Source organism: Mirounga angustirostris, unplaced genomic scaffold (assembly GCF_029215605.1).
Source record: "Mirounga angustirostris isolate CCGP_5_RB_7025 unplaced genomic scaffold, mMirAng1.0.hap1 SCAF_3, whole genome shotgun sequence".
Lineage (NCBI taxonomy): Eukaryota > Metazoa > Chordata > Mammalia > Carnivora > Phocidae > Mirounga > Mirounga angustirostris.
This window is the reverse complement of record NW_026991711.1, coordinates 123,208,392-123,232,938: the sequence shown is the minus strand read 5'-3', so window position 1 is coordinate 123,232,938 and position 24,547 is coordinate 123,208,392. Positions and strand designations below refer to the sequence as shown.

The 24,547-nt window shown below is 40.7% G+C and overlaps 1 protein-coding gene across 5 annotated transcripts in view; it reads left to right on the top strand.

The window, feature by feature from the left end:
• Positions 1–24,547, top strand: part of ACVR1 (activin A receptor type 1) — a 126,689-nt gene that overhangs the window by 34,964 nt on the left and 67,178 nt on the right. For 2 of the 5 annotated variants that reach the window (XM_064586568.1, XM_045868823.3), the window contains exon 2: positions 17,308–17,603. The exons of 1 other annotated variant lie outside the window; for it this stretch is intronic. The gene's annotated coding sequence lies outside the window, so the exon portion shown is untranslated. Of the gene's footprint in view, positions 1–17,307; positions 17,604–17,738; positions 17,940–24,547 lie in introns of all 5 variants that reach the window. 2 more of the 5 variants (XM_064586567.1, XM_045868824.3) reach the window with 2 other exon arrangements.

Here is a 24,547-nt window from a genome sequence, read left to right as displayed (position 1 = left end):
GCTACCCAAGAAAACAGTAGTAAATTTTTTCCTTTTTTTTTTTTCTTTTAAAAAGCTATATGTCAGAATGGTATTACTTTCATATAGCCAAAGTCTAGAGGAGGTTTAAAGCAATGTGGTGGGAAATAACCTTGCCTTTTTGAAGTGAACAGCATGTTAGAGATACTGAGTGGCTCTAGATAAGTTTGGCTGTTGGAATTTGGTTGTTGTTCAGTGTGGATGGAACTGTTGCCTCCCCCTCCGCCCCCCAACCTCTAAATCTGTTTCCCTTTCATATGATAGAGGCTGAAGTTCCCAGATGTTGTTTGGATTAAAGATGTGTGTGGGGAGGGGGTAGAAAAAAAGCTTACTTAATGATAATAACAGAGTCAGACTGGCTGGTTCTGTACTGACAGGAAAATGGAGAGATAAAAACTCCATTAATGGTGTGTGCACTGTCTAAGTAGCCAATAAAACAATGCTGTCCTCACTGGAAACCGGTCCCAGACTGGCAGTGCTTCGTACCAACTGCAAGAGACAACAGCTGCAAAGAGGGGCAGAAGTATTCAGTCAGGAGTCTGTTACATGACTGGCTTTGTCGGGGAGCGGGGGGCGGTTCTTTTGTTCTCCTCCTCCTCCCCCCACTCCTCCTGCCCCCGCTTTTGCCCATTTTCCTTGATGAGCCCTTCTTAATGCTCGCTGTTCCAGAAATTGAACCACATCTGATTAAAACTTAATGGTTACTCACAGAATGAAGTTGGCTGGTAGTTTCCAAGCCTATTTGTCTGGGTTAGTTTGAGTTTTTGACAATAGAAATTGTTAATTTATATAAAGTGTATCCAAGGGTTACGAGCCTTAAAGTTTGATAGTTCTGCTGAAGGACCAGGAGAATAGTCACTTGTCACTAAGGTAATGCGGTAGTTGCCCCCCAGACGTCTTTGAATTTCCATGCTCAAAATTAGTAGCCTATATCTCATTTTGGAGAGCGGCAAAGGCTCGGTTTAGTCACATTCATTCTCTGTGTGCTTTCTGAGCCCATTCTCTGAGTAAAGCCTCCCCTCCGACCCTGGGCCAGCCAGGCAGGCAAGGCTGCATTCAGGAGACCTCACTTTAGGAACTTACTGTCTCAGGGCTCAAGGTGAGGTAAGCCCGGACTGTCGCCAGAGAAGGGAAAGAAAGAAATGCTATTTGAGTGGTGTAGAAAAGCAGTTCTGAAAATTCAAAAGAGAGGTGATCCAATGACCTAGTATGGTCTCTGTTTCCTGTGACTTTATAATCTAAGTTACTTTGACTTTTTGATTTCTGGTGTGTGACGGGGAAGGAATAGATATTTGAGTGTGGGGAGTTCTCTGTCTAGACCGTCCAGAATGCTGGTGGTGGTGGTGGTGGTGGGGGGGCGATGAGGGCACCCAGAAGGCTCTGTGGCAGAGGAGAGACATTCGTACTCCCTTGAGTGCAAGCCCTGTGTCAGGCATTATGCCAGGGTCAGGAGAGGCAGATCTGATTTTAGGCGCAACCTATGTTTCCCTTTTGGAAACTCCATGTGGATTGTAGGTCTCAAGGATCCTGGCTGCAGACCTCTCCCTCCCAGGCTACTTCCAGGCCACACCAAGGGGCTGGTGGTCATGCTATCGCAAGCATGGTCTCTTCTCTCTTATGACTCAAGATGGCAAAGTAAGGTTCGTGGGCAAACTGTTTTCTTTATATAGAAACGGTATGTGGCCTTTCCTAGTATAATTTTTATTTAGATGGCAAACTAGAGATACTGTTCTGAGGAAATAGGATTCTTCAGTGATTAATATTAGGTATTGAATGGCCTTTAATGTGGCATGTTTACACTATTTTGGCACATTGTCTTTTTCTAAATGTCAGATCAGCACTGTGTTAATTTTACATCTTTAAAGGACTTGGGTGAGTTCCAGATGTGACTCTTCAGTTTTCATTTTTAGAGTTTATAGTATAAATGGCTCCATGGTATTTTTGATAGGTGTTCATATATGCATCCATATTGACAAAGAATAGCACTGTATATTAAATTAAAGGTGTCGTGGACTGGTTGGTTGGTGGTGATTGCATTCAGTTTTCTCCTCCCTAGATAACCCTTGAAGGATGGAGTCTGTGTAGTTGGTATCCGTGTGAAGTTTTCTCTTGAGTCTATCAATAAATCCTACTGGTTAAGGGATCCTTGCTTTTACCATTGGTTTTCAGTTCTGCCATGGGACAGAGCGAGATGGCAGCCCGTTGTGAATATCACAAGTTATTTATTGTGTATTATTGAGGTAAGGAAGTTCTGACATACTTTAGAGCTGATTCAGCACCACACTCCCCTGTGCCCTCTATTATGTCTTCCAGAGTGAGAACAGAATGGAATTCAAAGACAAGCCAAAGTAACTAGTTTTTAGTTGTTACAACGTAAGAACCATTAAGAAACTAGGAAGGAGGGCCTGGGTGGCTCAGTTGGTTAAGCGACTGCCTTTGGCTCAGGTCATGATCCTGGAGTCCTGGGATCGAGTCCCGCATCGGGCTCCCTGCTCAGCGGGGGGTCTGCTTCTCCCTCTGCCCCTCCCCCCTCTCATGCTCTCTCTATCTCATTCTCTCTCAAATAAATAAATAAATAAAATCTTAAAAAAAAAAAAAGGGGTGCCTGGGTGGCTCAGTTGGTTGAGCGACTGCCTTCGGCTCAGGTCATGATCCTGGAGTCCCGGGATCGAGTCCCGCATCAGGCTCCCTGCTCAGCAAGGGGTCTGCTTCTCCCTCTGACCCTCTTCCCTCTCATGTGCGCTCTCTCTCTCATTCTCTGTGTCTCAAATAAATAAAATCTTAAAAAAAAAAAAAGAAAAGAAACTAGGAAGGAAATGAGTATCAAGAAAGTTAAGATAATGGTGGTAATAGTAACACCAGCATCAGCAGTAATGGCTTACCCTTCCATGGTGCTTTTATGTCAGATTCTGTTCTGAGTGCTTTACATATATTCGCTCTTTTTTAAATTATTTATTTATTTATTTGAGAGAGAGAGAGCGAGCAGGGAGCCCGATGTGGATGCAGGACTCGATCCCAGGAACTCGGGATCATGACCTGAGCTGAAGGCAGATGCTTAACTGAGCCACCCAGGTGCCCACGTATGTTCACTCTTAATCCTTATGATAACTCTGTGAGGCAGGCACAACTTTTTTTTTTTTTTTAAATCTTAATTTTGCAGCTCAGGGAAATGAGGCCCATTAAGTTATGCCCCCAAGGCTGTAGAGATAGTGAATTGCAGGGCCTGGATTCTAACGTAGGCCGTCTGGACTCAGTTCTGAGTTTTAGCTACAGTTAGGGGAGAAGGAAGATATGGCGGGGGGGGGGGGGGTAGGGTGTGCAGTGCTGGTCATTTCCTAGAAAACATAATTAGGGCCTGGTTAAAGGTTATAGTTGCGTTTTTAATATATGTGGATTAAATATATAATCATACAATATGTATCCATAAATCAAACTGTATTTGAGAAATCACAGATGTGGGTATGAGATTCTTAGTTTCCTTACTATTCTTGATGTTTGATGTACAAAAAACCCCTATAGTTGGGAACCACTCTCTCCCTTGAGAGAGAGCATATTCATATAGAGAAGTTTTGGAAGCTTTTCCCAAAACTGGCATACTACTTCCGTGGAATATTCATATTTATTTGCCTTTTTTTCCCTTAATTTCCTTACATATTGGATCTTGTCTTTGCCAAAGGCATTAGGAGTTGAGTATAACTCTGAAGTAGAAGTGAAAGCATTTTGTGTGTGTGTGTGTGTGCACGCATGTGCATGCTAGGAAGGGTCATACAAAATCATATTTAAAATAGCTTCTAAACATGTATTTGACCTGCTCTTCATATGTCCAAAGTGAAATATGATAGGAGGACACCTTGTGGTTATGTTAAATCAGTCTAAATTTGGTTGTAAGTTCCGGGAGACTCCGTTGAATTTATGCTAGAGTGTGTTGTCTTAAAATAAACCTGACTACACCGATGCTGGTAGAAACAACAAAAATGCTGCTCATGAAACAACTAACACTTTATTAAAAAAAATTATTACCTAAGAGTTCTCCCTCAATACTTAATGCTTTCAAAATTAGAGCTAGCAGAAGCTAGCCTTTTCCTCCCTGCCAATTTTAGAAAATAAGCCATCCTAAAACTTAGAGAACATTATCATTTCCCTCTGGGATCTAAAAAAGTAAGAAGGCAAAATGAGGGAGACAAATATTTATAAAATGGACGAGGGTTTAGTGACCTGAAACTTAGCAGAATTTTTCTCAGAATTGTTGACAGTGTGAATGGTAAACAGAGGCAGTTGCTCATGTTTTACTTCTTTTTAATCCTGTATTGTGCTTTCGTGGTCCTGTCGTCTTATTGAAAGAATCCCAGCTCAGTGATATTCAGCTCACTTTCCAGTTCCACCAGAGAGCAATCCTCAGGCGCTTTCATGTGCAGCTGAAGAATACTACTTTGTTAACCCGTTGGTCTCTCAAGGATATTTGAGTGTGAGAATGTACTTGGCTCTAGTGTAGCTTCTACCTGGGGGAGGGGAGAGCTGACAACTCGCTAGTCTTTTCAGCTCTTCTTGAATTGTTTTTCCAGGGTAGAAACCTGTGTGGCATAAAGTTGGTAAGTTTTTAAATGTGTGTATGGGTGTGTGTAGATACACACATACACAAATACACACATACACAGTATATATATTGAAGGGGTCAGTTACTTCATCAAATAGAACACATTTTAAGTGAGAATGGTGTTATTAAAACCACTGTGAAGAATTAATTTCACATTAGAAATTCTGGCCCAGTTGGGAATTTGGGTTATTGATGGTAAATATAGGTTGTTCGGATTCATTGTCAGGTAGGTGGTTTCTTAAGAGTTGCAATATCACAAATGATCGAAAAGCTGATGTTTCAACTTGTGCTGATGTAAATTAAATCACAGGTGTGGAATCTCGAGGCTTGCGATGAAAAGTCTGCTAACACAATCAACTTCGGGCATGTTTTATTATATAGAATTAATCTATAAAAAATGAATCCTGATGCAAAACCATGTGTTCTAATTAATAGCAGTCCAAATCAAGAGGCTGTAATTCCATTAGCGGACTGAATGCGTAATGACTTTTGAGGTGATTAAAACTATAGAAAATGTCTCTGTTTTGTGGTTACTCATAGAAAATTACTTGGGTAAGGAATCCAGAAATTTAGGTGTTGTAGATAATGTAGTCTAATAATAGCACATGCTTCTGGGAGCAGGCCTACCCGCCCGCCCCCCCCGCCCACCTCACATCACTCTGACCTCAAAGCACCATTGGAACCCAAAAGAGGATTCCAGAGGGGTTTGCCCTGATTCTAGGTAGGCTGGCCTCGGTCCCTACTCTTTGCTTGCCCCATCTTTCATGCTTCTGCGTCTTCACTTTAGTTTTCTCCCACCAGCTGACATGTCCTTTCTGAGAGCCCCTTCCGGTTTAATTTTTTTGCCATTTACCATCAGTCTGAGCAGACTTGTTCTGCCCATCTGATAGGTAGGTGGGGACTGGGGCTCAGAGAGTAGCATGCTCAAGATTCCAGAGCCTAGGAAATGACAGACTAGGTTCAGTTCCCAAACTGAACGGTGTGATTCCAAGCTTTGGCTCTTTCCATAAAAATGAAGTGGGAGACATGGTACGTCTATGTAGTTAAGAGCCCAGCATACACTCAGGGTCTGAAGCTGTACAGGAAAAGGACTGCAGAGCTTTCAGACTGATTTTTTTTCCACAAACTGTTTTATTGAGTTAGTTCATATACTGTAACATCCCCCCTTTCACGGTGTGGAATTCAGTGGCTTTGAGTAAATCCACAGTGTTGTGCAACTGTCACCTCCCCAATGTTAGGCCATTTCATCACCCCCAAAAGAAATCATCAGCATGTAAGACTGATTTTAGAGCTAAGAGCATTGAAATAGAAGCTGAAGGTCGGGCTCCCCATCATCCTGTGCACTGGGTGAGGGTAGAAGCCGAGCTCCTGGACCAGTCCCCCAGTGGGCACCAGTGTTTGTTGACTGTGTCACAGAAGCGTTCAGAACAGTAATTCTAAACCTGTTTTTTTTTTTTAAACCCATGTCCAATTTTGATAAATTATCTCACATTCTTCTGCCCATTTGTAATAAGAAAATGACAGAATTTAAATTTTTTTCCAGGGACGCCTGTGTGGCTCAGTTAGTTAAGCGTCTGCCTTCGTGTCAGGTCATGACCCTGGGGTCCTGGGATCAAGCCCTGCATGGGGCTCCCTGCTCAGGGAGAGTCCGCTTCTCCGTCTGCCTCTGACCCTCCCCCATGCTCCTGCTTTCCCTCGAGCATGTGCTGTCCCTCTCTCTCAAATGAATAAAAAAAAAAAAAAAAAATCTTAAAAAAATTTTTTTTCCAAACACATACTTATTTTTTATGTCTTTGATTTTTCTTAAATATATCTGCCACCCCCATTGTTTTTTTTTTTTTTTTAAAGATTTATTTATTTGACAGAGAGAGACAGCGAGAGCAGGAACACAAGCAGGGGGAGTGGGAGAGGGAGAAGCAGGCTTCCCACGGAGCAGGGAGCCTGATGCGGGGCTCGATCCCAGGGATCATGACCTGAGCCGAAGGCAGACGCTTAACGACTGAGCCACCCAGGCGCCCCTCACCCCCATTGTTTTGATTGGAGAATCATCTGCATCTCCAGACTTCTAGGTCATCTTCATTGCAGGTTTGCTTGAACATATTCAATGAATCAATACAGTCATGATTTAAAATGACTCATGCATTAAGCAATTTCATGTGTAAACTTAAAGTGATCCCAGCCAGTGAGTACTACTGACAGGCACGTTTATTCCTTGGATCTTCCTTCTCTTTTCCTTAATATTCAGCTTTGGCCATTTCCTCCTTTCTGTTACCTTCTTTATGCTTATTAAATTAAGCTCACTTACATTTTATAGCAGTTTATGTATGTGTTCATTTCTTTCTGCTGTGTGGTATAGAAAGGTTGGGGCTGGGAAAATGGGTAGTGGGGTAGGGAATAACCATTAAGAAGATAGCCTTGTCATGGTAAGAAGAACTCATCTTTTGCCCACTCTGGCCCCCAGCACCTTGACCTAAGTAAGACATCTGGAAGGAGGCCAGGGAGTGAGAGCCTAGCCTTGAAAACTGTACAGGGCCTGGCTCTAAGGGATCATCTTGGGAATAATTTTCTGGGGAAAAAAATGCATGTTTTTCTTATAAGATGAAGCATCTTCCTTCTTACATTTTACTGACAGCATCTTAGTTTCCAGTAATATTACAGTGTTAGCGTGGTATTCAACTGCTGTTCTCAAGTTACTCCTCTCTATATATAATTTAGAAAAAGATTATGTTCTAAAGTATTAGAGTAGGGAATACTTCCCTGTATATATATGTAAGTCAGTAGAAACTAAGGTTTAGTGTATACATTTAGTTTACACATTGTCTTTTTGTATGAAATAAGAAACACTTTAGTTTTTTCTTAGTTTCTATAATTTAGAATTTGGGGATTTTTTTTCTTTTTTTTGCCTTGAATTAAAAACCATGACAACACTAAAAGTGGATCCTGGTAGGCCTACCTCTTTTTTTTTTTTTTTTCCATTAGCATAATTATTTCTCAATTTTTATTGTTCATATTTCCTTTGGAGAATCCCTCTTATGCTCTGAATCCATTATCAGGGTTCACCCATTCATCCATCAACATTTATTAAGGATCTTTTATTTATAAGAGTGTCCCTGATGTTTCAGAGATGAAAAAATATTCCTTCTCTTCTAGGAATCACAGACTCACTGGGCAGTGAAATTAAAAAAAAAAAAAAAGAAAGAAAAAAAAGAAATGTACTTTTTAGATGCCATGATAATTAAGTTTGGGAACAACAGATGAGGATGCATGTACCTCAGACAGGGTGTAGGCATGGGGGCAGGGAAGGCTTCCATCAGGAGGTGATTTGTGAGCTGATCTTGAAGCATAGGGATTTGACAGATGGAAAAAGACATTTTGCGGGGACAAGGGTGAAGGCAGGAGGTGAATAAGATTGTGGCGTCTTCAGGGTGCTGTATGGTGCAATTAGGGTCGGAGTACCTGTAGGGTGATAACTGGATGAGGTTGGAGAGGTCTCAGGGCAGGACATGGAAATCAGGAATTTGCACATGCTGAGGAGAGCCATTGGTGGTTAAGCAGAGGAGAGGCAGTTCAGTGGGTGTTGACTGCCCTATCCGCAGGTACCCGGAGGAGATCACCAAGGAGGCAGTTGGAAATATTGCTGGTGGGAGACCATAAGAGCTGGAACAAAGGCAGTGGTGGGGTTTGTAAGGTGAACCCCTTGGTTTCCAACTTTGTCATCAAGGTTCATTGGTGGTTCCATTGCATGAGATAGGACATAAAGGAAGACTGGCAAATTTGGGGTGGTGGGTGAGGTGGACATGCTGACTTTAGTTTTGTTAATCTAGATTCCTTGTCTTGGGAACTTGGCATATTCTCATGCCCCTTGAGAGACTGTTCTTGAACAGTGCCCCCCCCCCCAAACACTGTTCTACTTCTTTTTGTGCATTTTCTTACTCAATTATCCTTAAGTTGGCAAACAAATTATTGGTAAGCAAATTAAAAGCAAACCTCTATGAGTTAAGAACCCAATGGCTAAATTAAATGAAAAGTGTTATTTTTATCTTTTTTTTTTAGATGAGTGGGTTGTATGCCATCTCAGTACAGGAGTAGATTGGAAAACCATTTTTAATTAAAGATGTAGCCTTTCTTGTTGGCATAATTCTTGAGGAATCCTGCTAACAATTGTAAAAGAAATATCTAAACAGAATTTTTGAGCTGGAGGGAAACTTAGCAACTTGGGCCACCACTCTGAATTTATAATTAGGGAAAATGGATGCCAGAGAGGATAAGTGACTTCCAGTGTCACACAACTATGGTGCAGGGACATGTCTAGTGCCTCAGTTCAGTGTTTTCTTCACCATACCTTGATGACTCCCTACAGTCATCCCATCAAGATGATGGAGCAGAGTTGGAAGAACTGTAATGTTCAAGGCTGCTCAATCTCTGGTAGACCCAGAGTCACCTGTGTTCTTGACTTTAATCTTAAATTAATCTCACTGTTCATCAGTCAGCAAGCTTGTCTAACATAATTATGTTATTATATAGAATATACACTATTATATATATATATACACTAAATATATATTATATAATATATATATATATTATATAGAATATACACACATGCAGACAAAGAGTAAAAACAAGAAAAGAAAGCCATAAAAATATTGTTCAGTGTTAATTTCTTTTTTTAACTTTACTGGGTCTTTGTTTGTTACCTTGTTCTCTCCACACGGGGGTGGGGGTTTGGGGGGGCAAGCAGTTTTCCTGCCTAGCCTTGGAAATGCCTATATGCCTGTGGGCAAATAATATATTAAACCAAACAATTAGAAAAAGAATGTTGATTGCCTTTTATTCAGTTTATTCTTAGTGAACCTTAATTAGGGAGAGGGATCTGGTGAAAGTTTATTTAGGTTGCTAGTTGACATAATATTTTCAAGAGGGCATTGGAAGAATGGTTTTTAAAAGCTTTAGTTCTGTCTTCTTTTGTTTTGCAGTAGCCCTATCAGTGTTTCTGGAAATTTCTGTAATGCAGTTTTGAAAAACTTAACCTTATTTTGGAGATGTTTAGTTAATAAATGTATTAAGAAAACTTAATACCATTCTGAAGTGAGGACTACTTTTATGAAGTAGTATTTTTTCTACAGTTTTTTTATATGTTTCTTTATGTTTCTTTGTGTTAGCCTGTTCCACTCAAATAAGAGGTTTTAGTACATTTTGCACTGTTTTAAATTTAAGCTTAGGGTAGAAGCTTAGTCATTTAGTGATAGAGAAGTTTTAGGTTACCAAGTTTATGAGGTTGAAATAATTAATGCTTGGGATGTTTCTATAATTTTAAGCTTCATTCATTCCATGAATATTTAAATAGTTCTGGTGTGATGCTAGACCAGGTTGTGGAGGTTATAGCGGGATATTGGATACACAGAGCCCCTACTTCCAAGAAGCTTCCCTGTTGAAGCTTTGCTAATGTCTATCTAGTGAGGATATAAACACAGGAACTCCAGAGTAAAGCTTAGGAGAAACAAAATGCCAGACTGCTCATTAGAAAACCAGAAAGTCTGGTTCTGGCCCACGTGGGAGGCATCCCTGCGAACTCTTCTAAAAGTGCTTTGAGATCATCAGCTGATGAAAGCCTCCATAGTTTTATGTGTGAGGGTAATTACCAAGGATTGCCACATTACTTTGAGACAACAGATGAAACACAGTAATGGGGATTGCTGCAGTGCTGCAGGAATTGGATTTACATTCGTGAAAGCTGACCCAACAGACTGAGAAAGGCAATCTAATTACCAGGGAAGTCTAACTCTGTTTCGAGAGCATGGATTGGGAGGATGGAAGAAATGCCATGTTCCTCCATTCTTACCTCTATCTGTTATTCATCCCTCTGTTCACAAGGTGTTCTGATTTCTCACTTAGAACCTTTTTGAGATTTAGAGATAGTTGGAATAGAGCTAGTGGGGTTTCTTGAAACTCAGATCTCATCTAGGAACTGCCATGACACCATGGATCAACCACAGACCCATTAGCTGGGGGAGGGCTAACGGGACTTGAAAAAATGAACACCTATAGTATGAAGGGAAGACAGAAAAATAACAGGGAAAATGCAGTGGATTCACTGGATTTCTTTTCTTTTTTCTTTCCTTCTTTTTTTTTTTTAAGATTTTATTTATTTATTAGAGAGAGAATGAGAGACAGAGAGCACGAGAGGGAAGAGGGCAGAGGGAGAAGAAGACCCCCTGCTGAGCAGGGAGCCCGATGTGGGACTCGATCCCGGGACTCCAGGATCATGACCTAAGCTGAAGGCAGTCGCTTAACCAACTGAGCCACCCAGGCGCCCCTTCTTTCTTTTTTTTTTTAAAGAGGGCTCCATGCCCAGCACGGGGCTTGATCTTGCGACTGTGAGATCAAGACCTGAGCCAAGATCAAGAGTCGGACATTTAATCGACTGAGCCAACCAGGCAACCCCAGATCCCTTGGATTTCTTTATCAAGCTACCAGCTGTGCTACAAGGCCTACCAAAGGCTTGCTGTGCAGTTGGTAACATCAGCTGAACAGAAATGCTATTTCCTTCCCAAACTAGTTAACAAGACACCATTGGGCTTTACCTAGAGACAGGAATAACGAACGGAAAGGACAGGGCAGGAATGGAAAAGGAAAGAGAGAAGGAGCGAGTTACGTGGGCTACCTAGGAGTGAGGTGTGTGTGTTTGTCTGTCTTTTGTTGAATCTTCTCTTCCCTGAAGTCACACCTCCTCTCTAGTGAGGAGTTGACTAAGGGGTATTCTATTTTAGTCTGCAGCCTTCCCATCTGGTGTCTGGATTTCTTCTAAGCTGCCACCAGTTGGGGAATGAGGATGGGGCATTAGTCTTTCATGCTGTCTCCTTTCAGGCTTCCCTACAGAACCCTTTATAATACTTATTTAAAAATGGCTATTTTTATGAGTCAAAATGGTCAAATTATAGCATTTTCAAATGATTCAATGTAATGTCAACCTTGTGATTCTCTGTCTTTATCACTGTCTCCTCTTCTTATACCTGCCCCTGCCCCTTAAATATTGCATTTATAATGATAGCTACCATTTATTAGCACCCACCATATGCTGTGGACTTCACATGGACTCTGCAAGGAAGTCATGGTGCCCATTTTGCCTGTGAGAGACTGAGGCTCAGATAGTTGGCCCAAGATTACATGATTAGCAAGGCTCTTTGATTCAAGCTTGGAACCCTTTTGGTGCTACTATATCCCAATGCCTTTGTTTCCTTGAGTTTCACCCTTGGTCCTTACGCTTTGTATTCTGGCACAAATAAATGAATCTTTGGCTGGACAGATGGGTAAATGGGATTTTGAAGGGCCACACAGCCACTTCAGATGAGGGTGTTGGTGATTATAAACTATAAGCAGGTTATCTTCAGGAATAGTTTGGTGCTTAATGACACTCATTCCTGTCAGAATTCACAGTGAATATCTCTCATCTCAGCCAAATTATAACTTAAATTCTGGAAGGAGAAAGGTGCTCTAATATTCGGGTCTTAAATCTATCACAAGGGCCATAGCACTAGGAAATTTCATCTTCATCTTATCTCCATTTAGGTTGCTCTTCTCTCTAGGCTTTGAGACAGACCTTAGTCTTTTCCTTCAAACATCCCGAAGACTTTGTTTTTCTTCCTTTTGCCTCTTGTCCTCAACTCTTTTTCTTCTATCCCTTACAAGTCCAGGGGGTTTGATCTCTACTCATTCTCCATACACCTGAAGAGAATAGTTATTTCCATGCAGAGTTCCTTCCCAGGATCTCTTGGGAAATTTATGTCATTCCAGATCCCCAAAACAATCAGTTAAGAAATCAGGTAAATGGGAAAAAGTATTGCAATTCTTCTGTGAGAATTAAACAATTAACAGAGACAATGGTAGATCGAAGGAATCCGCTGATGTCAAGTTGAATGCTAGCCTGTGGAGTGAAGGATAAGATTGACTTTTCCCAGAGCCAGGACCAGGGTAGGAGCACAGAGGAGAGAATGGGTCGTGATTGCGTGTAGCTGTTGCTATGTTATAAATATGTGTTTGTGGCCCCGTCTGCTGCTACTGGTGAGTCATCCTTGCAAATAAAATAAGTTTATATACATAGCATATTGTATACAAATCCTGTGCGTGGTATTCCAGGAACTGCGTTTCTGAAGCAGAAGTCTTTAAAATGGCAATTTCAACATGTGATTCTGTGCAGTGCTGTTAACCTTCCTCATAGATTCAAATTGCAGGTTATTGCAGGGGTCAACCAACTTTTTCTCTGAACGGCCAGATAGTAAATATTTTAGGCTTTGCCAAGGCATATGGACTCTGTCAGAACTATCAGCTCTGCTGTTTTAGCGTGAAAGCAGCCATGGGCTATACGTCAAATGAACAAGTGGGGCTGTGTTCCAGTAAAACATTTATTTACCAAAACAGACTGCGGGCTGGATTTGGCCAGCTCTTGGAATACTACCCAATAATGTTCACTGGCATTTTCTAGCATCTGAATATTTGTTATAGGCTACAGTTCTTTGTAAATAACATTATTTCTTACTTATGTGACATTTTTAAAGAAGATATCCGTAATAGTGACTGAAGAATATTTGGAAGTATTTTAAGAAGAACTATAATTGGGAGAATAATTCTGGAGAAATTCCTGGAAATTCACATTTCTCATTCCTAATTCCTAAAGATGAAAATCTTTTGAGAATTTGGAAACCCCCGGAGAAGGGGATCTGCTGTATCTCCATGCTCCTCCCTACTTCCGGATTCAGTCACCATTTATCTTTTTCTCAGCTTTGTATGGCTTTCCCTGTTCTTTCTGTTTCATGGTGTCCCCCGAGTTTATCAGTTGTCTCAGGCATGTGGCCTAGTTTTGTTCCACTGGGAGACTGGATATCTTGGGAACCAGCTGATATCCCCATTGCCTTTCTCCAGAATTACTAAGCGATCATACCTGTCTTTCCCACGTATTCAAATGTCTGGAATAGGTAATTCTTCAAGGATACTTGACATTCATATGCTTGGTCGTAGCGATATTATTTTAGAGCCAGAACAAGAGGACATTTGTAGTGTGATTTGTAGATGATTTGTGTTATTGTTTGGGATTGGTGTGCTTTATGCTTTTCCTACCACTGTGCTTTCATGCTTCTATTATTCTAAGGAGTAGAAAACAGGAAAGGGGACTAAGTATTTACTATGAGCATTGAGCACAGTTCTTACAAACTGTCAAGATGTAATTTCGCTTATTGGCAATTAAGAACATAGATTTTGGAGTCAGCAAAACTTGAATTGATTCTTGGGTTTTCCACTTACTAAAAAAATGTGATGGGGTGCCTGGGTGGCTCAGTCTGTTAAGCGTCTGCCTTCAGCTCAGGTCATGATCTCAGGGTCCTGGGATTGAGCCCCAGCATCACATCGGGCTCCCTGCTCAGCAGGGAGTCTGCTTCTCCCTTTCCCTCCCCCTGCTTGTGCGCTCTCTCTCTCTCTCTCTCATAAATAAATAAATTAATTAATTAAAAAAAATCTTTTTTAAAAAAGTGTGATCTTGGGCAGTTTTACTTAACCTCTCTAACATTGTTTTCTTATCTTTCAAATGGGAATAATAATACCTTCGTCTCAATTTTTGTGCTGTTAGGATTAAATCATATGATGCAAGTGTGTGGTTAGCACAGTTCTGGAACTAAGAGCTCACTAAATGATAGCTGGCGTTATTAGTAAATGTCAAAGATGGAAGGCATTTACCTTGTTTCATGGGAAAGGAAACAAATTCACAGAGGTTTAGTGATTTGGGGAAGATCACATTAAGTAGGTTGGAAAACCGGGTTTGGCTCTTTCCTAAGTCCATGTTCTTGCAACCATATGCTGCTTCTTAAAGTAATTGCAGTTAAGAGTAATTTGACAGCAAGATCCACCATGGCTTATTTGGGTTATGTGGCTGGGTGGATAAACAGGGAAGGTATCGGATGATGTCTTTTTTTTTTAAATTTTTTTATTGAAGTATAATTGGCTTATAACAATATCTTAGTTTCAGGTATACAACACAATTCGATATCTGTGTATATTGTAAAATGATTGCTACAATAAGTGTAATTAACATCCATCCCCATTTGAGGGGTACTGTCTTGAAATCTGCATTATTTGGAAGCTACAATTTGTAGAGGCCACGGATGCAGTTATAATTAAATAGTTGAGAAAACCTGCCCTGAATTTTTTTTTTCTTCCTGTTGCTTAGCTGCTTTGTTGACTGCCAAGAACTTGTTTGATTTTAAGTACCTTTTATGCTTGCCTATTCCTCAGGTCCCATCATAATACAATAACTTTTAAGAAACTATTGTATGTTCTTTTAAATTGGATTAAAGAAAAATATACTGCTATGTTAAATCCACACTTGGAGTAAGAACTTTTCTTTTTTTCTCTTTCCCCCCCTTCCTTACCCTTACTCTTCACCACTGGAGAGGAATGTGCCTCTAACCTTTATAAAGGGTCAGATTTTCGTACAGCACGATTAGCTGCCAATAATTAAACCCCAGTAAGCCAAACAAAGGAGTTGGCTACGGTTTTAGAAAAAAACTCAGCTCAATGAAAGTTTTGTGACAAGTTGCTGGAGTTTGCTACATCGATAGTTATTTTATAGCACTGATTTTAATTGGTGCACATCTCTTTTGTTTTATTTGTTTTTGTTTTTTTAGCCATTCTTGGGGTTTTGAACATAACTGCTTTCCACTGCCTTTCAGGATCTGCCAAGCTTGCTTATCGGCTTGAAGTGTATTTGTGTGGAGATGGGTCATGTGTAGAACATTTAAGAGTTAAGTATCTGGAATTTGCTACAGATACTTTGGCTCCTTTTTAACCAACCTGTTCTTCCTTGTAGTACACCACAGCTTTGACTTCAATCCATGGGTTATAAGAGAACCTGATGAACTCTAAAACAAATATTAAATTATGTTTAATTTGAAGACTTGAGTTTTATCCAGTAACTCTTGAGCACCAGCTCATGTTAGGTACTGGGAAGAAATGATATAGTAGAAGGATAATATGTGATTCTTTCCTAGTTTTAAATTGGTTTTGAGACAAACCTAGTTCAAGGCAGAGGATTAAGTGCCAGGTTGAGTCATATAGAATATAAATGCCAGAGGAGTCAGAATGGAAAGATCTGGAAAATACAAGAATCACTAAAGAAGGCTGAACAGAGGCGGGAGAGCATGGTCTTGAAGGAATTCCATGCAGTGAAGGTAATAGGTAGGGCTGGAAGTTGGAAAGGAAATAGAAGCACCTTTGTAATTAAAAAGTCAAACTCTGACAGTTTTTCTGATGATTCTTTTTTTGAAAGAATCAGAAATATGCACCAGTGTTCCTTATTTTCTTGCTATCTAAAGCTCCCTCTGAGAGAGTACCTATAACTTGGTAAGCCCTCGGCAGGGCAGCTTAGCACAATGGCCCCCAACTAAAACATAGATTTAGCAAAGGGGAAAGCAACTTCAGTGTCAATCTGCCAAATTTCTCTGGCCCCCACCTCTCAGGAAACATCAGGGTTTTAGCAGTTTGTTCTGAAACTCAAGGTTGTGGATGCTGCTTTGTTAATGAGTTTATTTTTAAGGATGTCCACTCTAGAAATGGATTTTTATTCTCTAACTTCACTAAATGATTGCTACAAATGTGAAATTTCTGGTTGACCTTTCTTTGGAGGGGATATTGTTGTCCTATTTTTAGTGTGCGTTTTACTTGTCTAGACTGTCTTTTCAAATTGATTAAGAGCCTTGATTTAAACTGAAGCAAGAAAAGGTTTGATAATATTTGTAATGCATTTCCCTTGAATTTCAGGGTTGTGATTTTCCTTCCAAATAATTATTTAGGAATGTAGTATTTTGGGTTTGTTTTCTGTTTAAATTTATTTACATGAACATTTTCTTGGCAAAATGTACCTCAAGGTTAAAAAAAAAGTGCTGTTTTTTGAAAGGACTAAATTCTTCAGTGTTTTGTGTGACTTCATTTGAATGGAAAAGTTTGGTTCTAATAAAAATTTCCTCTTCCTTTGGCAAATGTTGATGTTTTTAAAGTCTTCCTAGAGGAAAGGGGAGCTTGGGTGGCTTTTTGTTTTTTTGTTAGTTATCTAGAGCCCCTTCCCTTCCGCTTGGTGCTCCTTCCCTACCATTGTTTTATGAGCCTTTGAACTAGTACTATCTACAACTGAGAATGGTAGTTGAAAGTGGACCTAAACCAGATCATTTCTGGGTGGGACACATAAGAAACTGGTTCCTCTGGTGCAGTGGGGTGTCTCTAGGAGGAGCAGGGGGTCTGGAGAGAGACTTTCATTCTATACTTGTATGCTGTTTGAATGTTTTTTGTTTTTAAACAAGTATATGTAATAAATATATGCAAAGCCATTGTTTTTGGTTTGTTTTTGTAATTGGCTGGAGTCCATGGTATATAGCTTTAAAGGAACTTGATTTTGAAATTTACCAACTGCAGATCTTACTGAGTTTTGTGTCACTTAGAAAAATATTTAAAGACCAGCATGGATCTGTGACCTCAACATACCGCGCTTCATTGTTTTTCAACCCCTTCCATAATTGCCTCACTTGTAAATTGGCCTTAAGTTTCGTGGTCCCCATGGAAAGGCTTGTCAAGTGTGCACTTCCTTTAGCCAGCACAGTCACAACTGCAGAATTTTCTTCTGCTTAGCTGGTTTTCCTTCTTCTTCCCCTCTGCAGCCCTGAGCAGCTTGCGGGTGTCACATTGCTGGAGCAGAACTGCTGGAGAACTTCTCATGACTCCCGGAGCTCCTCCCGCTGCCTTAGTCTCCAGTGAACGGTGAACGAGGGAGCAGAGCTGTGAACCAGAGCACACTGCCTGAGGGACTGTGGGAAGACATGACGGGGTGCCGGCTTTAAGGTAGCTGAGTCAGCTTACCCAGGCGCTCTGCGAGCAGCGTTGCCAGAGCCAGCCCTCGAGCCATTTCAACAAATCACCTCTTTTAATGCTCTTTGGCAGAGATCGAATCTACACGGTAAATTCTTAGCCACAGTTTTTATTTTGTTGATTTATATGAATCCGGTATAAAAAGGGTAGGACTCTAGCCTAATTGTTCTTCGTTCTTTTTTTTTTTTTTTAAGATTTTATTTATTTGTTTATTTTTTGACAGAGAGAGAGAGAGAGAGAGAGCGCACAAGCAGGGGGAAAGGCAGAGGGAGAGGGAGAAGCAGGCTCCCCGCCGAGCAGGGAGCCCGGTGTGGAACTCAATCCCAGGACCCTGGGATCATGACCTGAGCCGAAGGCAGACGCCCAACAACTGAGCCACCCAGGCGTCCCCCTAATTGTTCTTAGTTCTTGCATTGCCTTGAAGGTGGGCTTCTCTCTCTCTCTTTTTTTTGGGGTGGAACTGCTTATTCTTTACCGTTGGCCAGTTTATTCAAATACTGTCAATATTTTCCTAAATATAAAATACTTCTGCCATTCTTTTCCCCTTATAGGGCCACTTTTCTTTTTTCTTCCTTCAAAGATTTTATTTATTTGAGAGAGAGAGAGAGAGAGAGTGTGTGTGTGCAGGAGCAGGGGAGGGGGAGAGGGAGAAGCAGGCTCCTTACTGAGCAGGGAGCCCCATGTGGCTCAATCCCAGGACCCCGAGATCATGAACTGAGGCAAAGTCCACTGCTTAACCGAATGAACCACCCAGGCGCCCCTTGATTATTTAATTTCAAAATAGTACAAAACAGTATAAAATACAGACCTATAAACAGGTAAAATTTCCTCCCTGCCTTTCCTCTTTTACCCAAAGCTAGTAATTTGGAACACATACTTTTCCATACACAAATCTTACCGTATTACAAATAAAATCTGCATATTAATTATGTTTAAAAATTGATGAACATGACTACACATTTTGTTTTACAACTTGCTTTTTCCTTGCACTTGATAAGTTGTGGACATTTTCCCTTTGAAGCAGAATCTCAGTCTAAATAATGACTGCTTAGTGTTCCTTATAAGGCTGTAACATAATGACCAGTCCTCAAGTGAGGGGTTAGCCTATAATTTAAAGGGGGATGCGGGGGGAGACCTTTCACATGAGGGAGAAAACAAAAGCCACGGCTGTTGACATTGGACTTTTTAGTCTTAATGATGTGAGTTTTTATTTTCCAAGGCAGATGATGCACAGCTTTGTGCTGTTGCCGAGGTGTCAGTTACGTCAAATTTTCATCTTCTGGGTGCCTGGAAGGAACTTCTTTGGCACTAGGCTGTGTTAATATATTAGTATAGTTGTTGGTTCTGGCTACTGTCCTTGAAGCATGTTGAGCGATTTTCATGCCCATTTAAGGTGGTATGGGGTTGAATTAGTTTTAAGAGGAAGTAATGAATAACTGGGATGGAATTAAGAGGCTGACTTTATTTCGCATATGTATTTATTTGATGGAGGAAGGAAGAGATGGTGGTGTTTGTTAATTGCTAACCCTGTGATTCTTAATTATGAAACAGGGTTAAAGTTGTTCCGCGCAGTAATTCCCTACTGTGTTTGACAGTGAGAATCACCAGAGAAGTTTTCAGATAACTGGGGATTGGGGATGAATATTTGTATTGTTGTTTCTTTATAAAATATTTATTTTTAGGAAGGTGATATAATCACTGTTTGTAAGGTTAAAAAGGCACAAGAGAGTGAAAAAATAAGTTTCACTCCTCCCCATCTCCCAGGTGCCCAGTGTTCTTGCTAGAGGCAGCCATTGTTAACCAATTTTTTGTGTATTCTTTCAGAGATTTCAAGGCATATATAATATACCAGCACATAACCTATAGATTATTGCAGTTTCTTGTGTGTGTATGTGTTTAAAGATTTTATTTATTTATTTGACAGAGAGAGAGAGTGTGAGAGAATACAAACAGGGGGAGGGGTGGAGGGAGAGGGAGAAGCAGACTCCCCTCTGAGCAGCGAGCCTGAAGAGGAGCTCGATCTCAGGACCCTGGGATCATGACCTGAACTGAAAGCAGACGCTTAACCAGCTGAGCCACCCAGGCGCCCCTGTGTGTGTGTGTGTGTGTGTTTTTTTAAACCCCGATGGTAACAGTATACACTGTTTTGTGCCTTTTTTCATTGCGATAATATTTCTTGGAAGATCTTCCTTATTAATACTGCATTCTTTTTAAATGGATGCCTAGTATTCCACTGTGGACATGTGCTATAATTTATTTAACCAGTGCGATGTTGATGGCTACCTAGATGAGTTCTAGTCTATTGTTTATTATTATGAACAGGGCTCTAGGGACTATAACCTTGTACAGATAGCATTTCAAACATGTTCATGAGCATTTCTGTAGGACCCATTTCTAGTAGTAGAATTGCTGTGTCAAAGGGTACACACACATTTTAAATACGGTAGAAATTTATTGCCAGGTTACTCTGCTCATTGGGCTTGCGAAGTTTTAGATTTTTTTTTTTTTTTTTAAGATTTTATTTATCTGTTTGAGAGAAGGAGAGAGAGATAGCAAGACAGAGAGCACCAGCAGAGGGGAGAGGGAGAAGCAACCTCCCTGCTGAGCAGGGAGCCTGATGTGGGGCTTGATCCCAGGACCCTGAGATCATGACCTGAGCTGAAGGCAGATGCTTAACCGACTGAGCCACCCAGGCGCCCCAAAGTTTTAGATTTCAACAGCACTGGATGAGAACACTCTTCCTCATACCCTTGCTGATCACAGTACGATTGTCAGAGGTGTTTTTCTTTGCCAAATGGATAGGTGAAAAATGATAGTTTAATGTAGCTTTAATTTGCATTTGTATTTTCATTGACCTTGACCATCTTTTCATAATTTTAAAGACCATTTGTATTTCCCGTTGTGTTCCCCCTATGTTTGTGTCCTTCGTCCGTTTTCCCATTGGGTTATTGATCTTTCTGTTATCAGTTCAAAGGAGCTCCTGTGCATTAACAAAATTAAGTGTGATAAGTGATATTTATATGTTGTCATTTGTACAAAAATAAAAATTGTTTTGCTGTGCAGATTATTTAAAAATCAGTATACTTAAATTTACCACTTTATTCGTTCAACAGCTACTTATGGAATACCTCTTAGGCATTAGGCACTTGTTCTAGGCAGCAGTGTATATAATAGTGGAGAAAACCGATCCCAATTCTTGTTCCATGGAGCTTACATTGTAGGGGAAGAGACAGTCAATAACAGATGTTCACAAGGATTTGTAGAGCTAACTTTCTGTGGCTAAAAACCTATCTCATGGTTCCTTGGATGTCGTGTGGTTCAGTTTTCAGGTTTAAATCTTTGATCCATCTGGAATGTTAGGTATGAATCCAACTTAATTTTTCTCTAGATGCTCTGTTAATTAGAATAAGGCTGAGTTGCTGTAACCAAGGGATATGCTATGGTTCAAAGAACATAGAAGTTGATTTTTTCCTCACCTAACAGTCCCCGTGTGAGCAAACCAGGTCAGCAGAACCTCTGATGTCCACTAGTCGTTGAGACTCTTGTTCCTTCTGTTCAGTTGTCACTGTAGTTGTCTTCATGGCCATAGATGGCTTCCGCATATCTGGGCTCCCTCTGTGCGAAGGACAAAGGAGAAAGTCCAAGGCAAGTGATCACTTCTACTTCCATTGGTGAGAACTTAGTCTTGGGGCTTATCTAGCTACAAGGGAGAGTGGGGAGTGCAATTTCTGCAGGTCAACATGCACCCAAGAAGCAGCCAAGAAGGAATTTTAGTGGAAAATTAGTGGTCTTTGTCCCATTGGCTAGTCGTTCCAATTTTACTGAATACTCCCAGCTTTTCTCCTTTGATTTCTTTTGTATTATACATACCTGTATACACTTTGGTCTATTTCGGGCATATCCATTTAGTTTCATTGATCTCTCTGCCCATACATGTACCAGGATCAGTTTTTTAACTCTTGGAGCTTATGTGTGTGGTGCTACCCCTTGTGATGGGGGTAGTTCCGTTTTACAAAATTTTTGTATTTAGGTTTCCTTTGACAGAATTTTAAAGTTCCGTTTTATAGAATATTCACGTCTATTTTCATGTGTGAGGTTTTTAAAAAATATATGAACTTTAAAATAATCGTATCTTCACTACTCCCTCCTCTCTAAGAAGAAAACTTGCTCATATTATGATTGGGGTTGTGATATATGTATAGATACTTTGCGAGGGCTCACCTCTTTATGATGTTAATTTTTCTTGTTGGATGATAATGTTGCACAGTGTTTGGGAAACATTGATCTGGACTCTACAATCTTTCTGTATCCTTGACCCATGAAACTTATATGACTGAAGGAAGAGAGGGGAAGGACCAACTTATAAGCTATTATGTTAATTTTATTTAATAATTTATTTCTGATTATGACTGGATAACCGATGCCTATTTCTCTATTAAAAATGAATAAACTTGGAAGTTGAAAAAACAGTTTTCCTATTTGAAGATAAAAAGCAGTTGATATTTCATGGGACGCCTGGGTGGCTCAGTTGGTTAAACGTCTGCCTTCAGCTCAGGTCATGATCCCAGGATCCTGGGATCGAGCCCTGAATTGGGCTCCCTGCTCAGCGGGAAGCCTGCTTCTCCCTCTCCGTCTGCTGCTCTCCCTACTTGCACTCTCTCTCTGACAAATAAATAATGAAAATCTTTAAAAAAATAGTTGATATTTTAGAAGTTTATTACAAAAACTTATTTGTGGCACAAATCTGGGCAGATTTTTGCGTATACATGATACGCAGTGCTGTTACTTCCTCAGTGTGTGTGCGTGTGTGTGTGTGTATGTCTGTTAGTCTGCACCTCTTTTTTTAACAGCACACATTCTGTTTTTGTCTCCTTTTTTTTTTTATTGTAAAATAAGACACAGATGCAGATATCCGTACAAAGCATACATAACTTAATTATTATAAGGTGAATATTTTTTGTGACCACCACACAGATGAGGAGACAGAGTATTAGCAGTCTCCCTCGAGCCCCTGGTGTGTCCCATGCCAGACACAGCCCCTCTCCCCGTCCAGAGGTCAGTCGCTGCTTTCTTGACTTCCAGAGTAATTGCTCTGTTGCCTTTCTTTATGGTTTTGTCACCCGTGTGTGCATACCTAGCCACTGTACTTTAGTCTTGCACATCTTTTTATGTCTAAGTCTCTTAAACCTCAGGTTCCCCCTGCAACCCTTTCCCTTCCTTATAGTTTATCCGTTGAAGAACCTATCCATTTGACCTCTAACTTCCTACTGGCTGGGTTTGGTGATTGCAACCTCATAGTTCAATTCAGCTTGTTCTTTTCCTTTTAGTGGGAAGTACTGTTTTACCGCCACTTTCTGAGCACCAGTCATACTTACTGCTGCTGGGTAGGTCATTATCTCTAGGCCTTTCAGGGGACAGAGGACAACTACATATAAAATATTTCATGAGTTCATACTGATACTTCCAATTCAAAATCAGGTGATAAGGTTCTTACTTAACCTTCTGTGTATTGCCTTTATTTCATGTGGAGAATTGTGGTTCTTCCAACACAGCAGGAGATGATAGAATTCGAATGTACCACAGTAACTCGTCAGCTTTCTGCCACATTATAAACAGAGTATTCTCAATACTGCCACAATCCTAACACTGAGCCACTCGTTACAATAACTGAAAAGCAATGAAAATTTCTTATTGGTATGCTGTTCCCATTCTCCCTGCAATTTTTTTTGGCGGGTCGGGGTGGGGGCGGTAAGTGCAGGGGATGTTTATAGTTGAAAATTGGGCAAATTTAAACACTGATTAGCTTTTAGATGATATTTGGAGGAGGAATACTTTTAATTTTGTTAGGTGAAATGTTGATTTTATAGTTGTATTTAGAAAAAGTCCTTATTTGTGAGAGAATTTGTGGGTGAAATGATGTGACATCTGGGATTCTCATTAAAATACCTCAGGAAGAAAATGGGCAGAATAGAGGAAGTAAGATGGCTTATTTTTGAAACTGGGTGGTAGGGTGGTGCTTTATAATTAAAACTGGGAGGTCAAAATGGGGTTTTTTTAATAAATTTTTTAAAGATTTTATTTATTTATTTTCAGAGAGAGAGAGGGAACACAAGCAGAGGGAGTGGGAGAGGGAGAAGCAGGCTCCCCACTGAGCAGGGAGCCCGACGTGGAACTCAATCCCAGGACCCTGGGATCATGACCTGAACCGAAGGCAGATGCTTAACCATCAGAGCCACCCAGGTGCCCCCAAATAGGGTTTTTTTTATACTTTTCAGTTTCTATAATTTGAAATATCTGTAGTACAGTTTTTTAAAATTAATTTTATAAACAAGGACAAGGACATATGGAAGGAGAAGAAGGTAATAAGGGTTCGATGGGGTGGGGGAGGGGTGGATATGAGTAAAGAACTGGTGATTCCATTCTCTGCCTGGTTCAGGCTCAGCTCAGTGGCCTTGAAGCTAAGGAATTAGGTGCCATCTTGAGTGAGAAGAGGGAGCTGAGATGTGAGGCTCTGTGGGAAACTAAGATTTAAGGGATGAGTGGCAGAAGAGGAAAACTCCATCCAAGGAAACTGAGAAGGTTCAAACCCAAAAGTAAAGATCCAGAGAGAGTGGAACCTCTGAATCCCAACCAGGGAGGAACCCGGGGGCAGAAGGGGGTCATCAGCACCGCCATGCTGCAGAATGGGCAAGTGAGCCCACCCTCAGCATTCTCAGAACCATCTGAATTGCTGTGGGTTTGGGGGTTCCTAGGCCCCATCTTAGGTCAATCGAATAAACATCTCTGGAGTTGAAGCTTGAGAATCCACATTTTGAGGAAGCTCCCTTATAGATCCAAAGAGCTATTTTGGTGATGGACTGGATAGAGGAGAGGGAGGATGTGGAAGGAGCTGTGTAGATTTCTCTTTCTAGAAAGTTCTCTATGAAGGATGAAGAGGGTAGATGTGGGAGGACTAGGGGCTGAGGCCGGTGGTAGTTGTTGAAATAGCTGTCGCTTATAGTAATACAAGAGAGGTTTGCCTGTAAATATGGA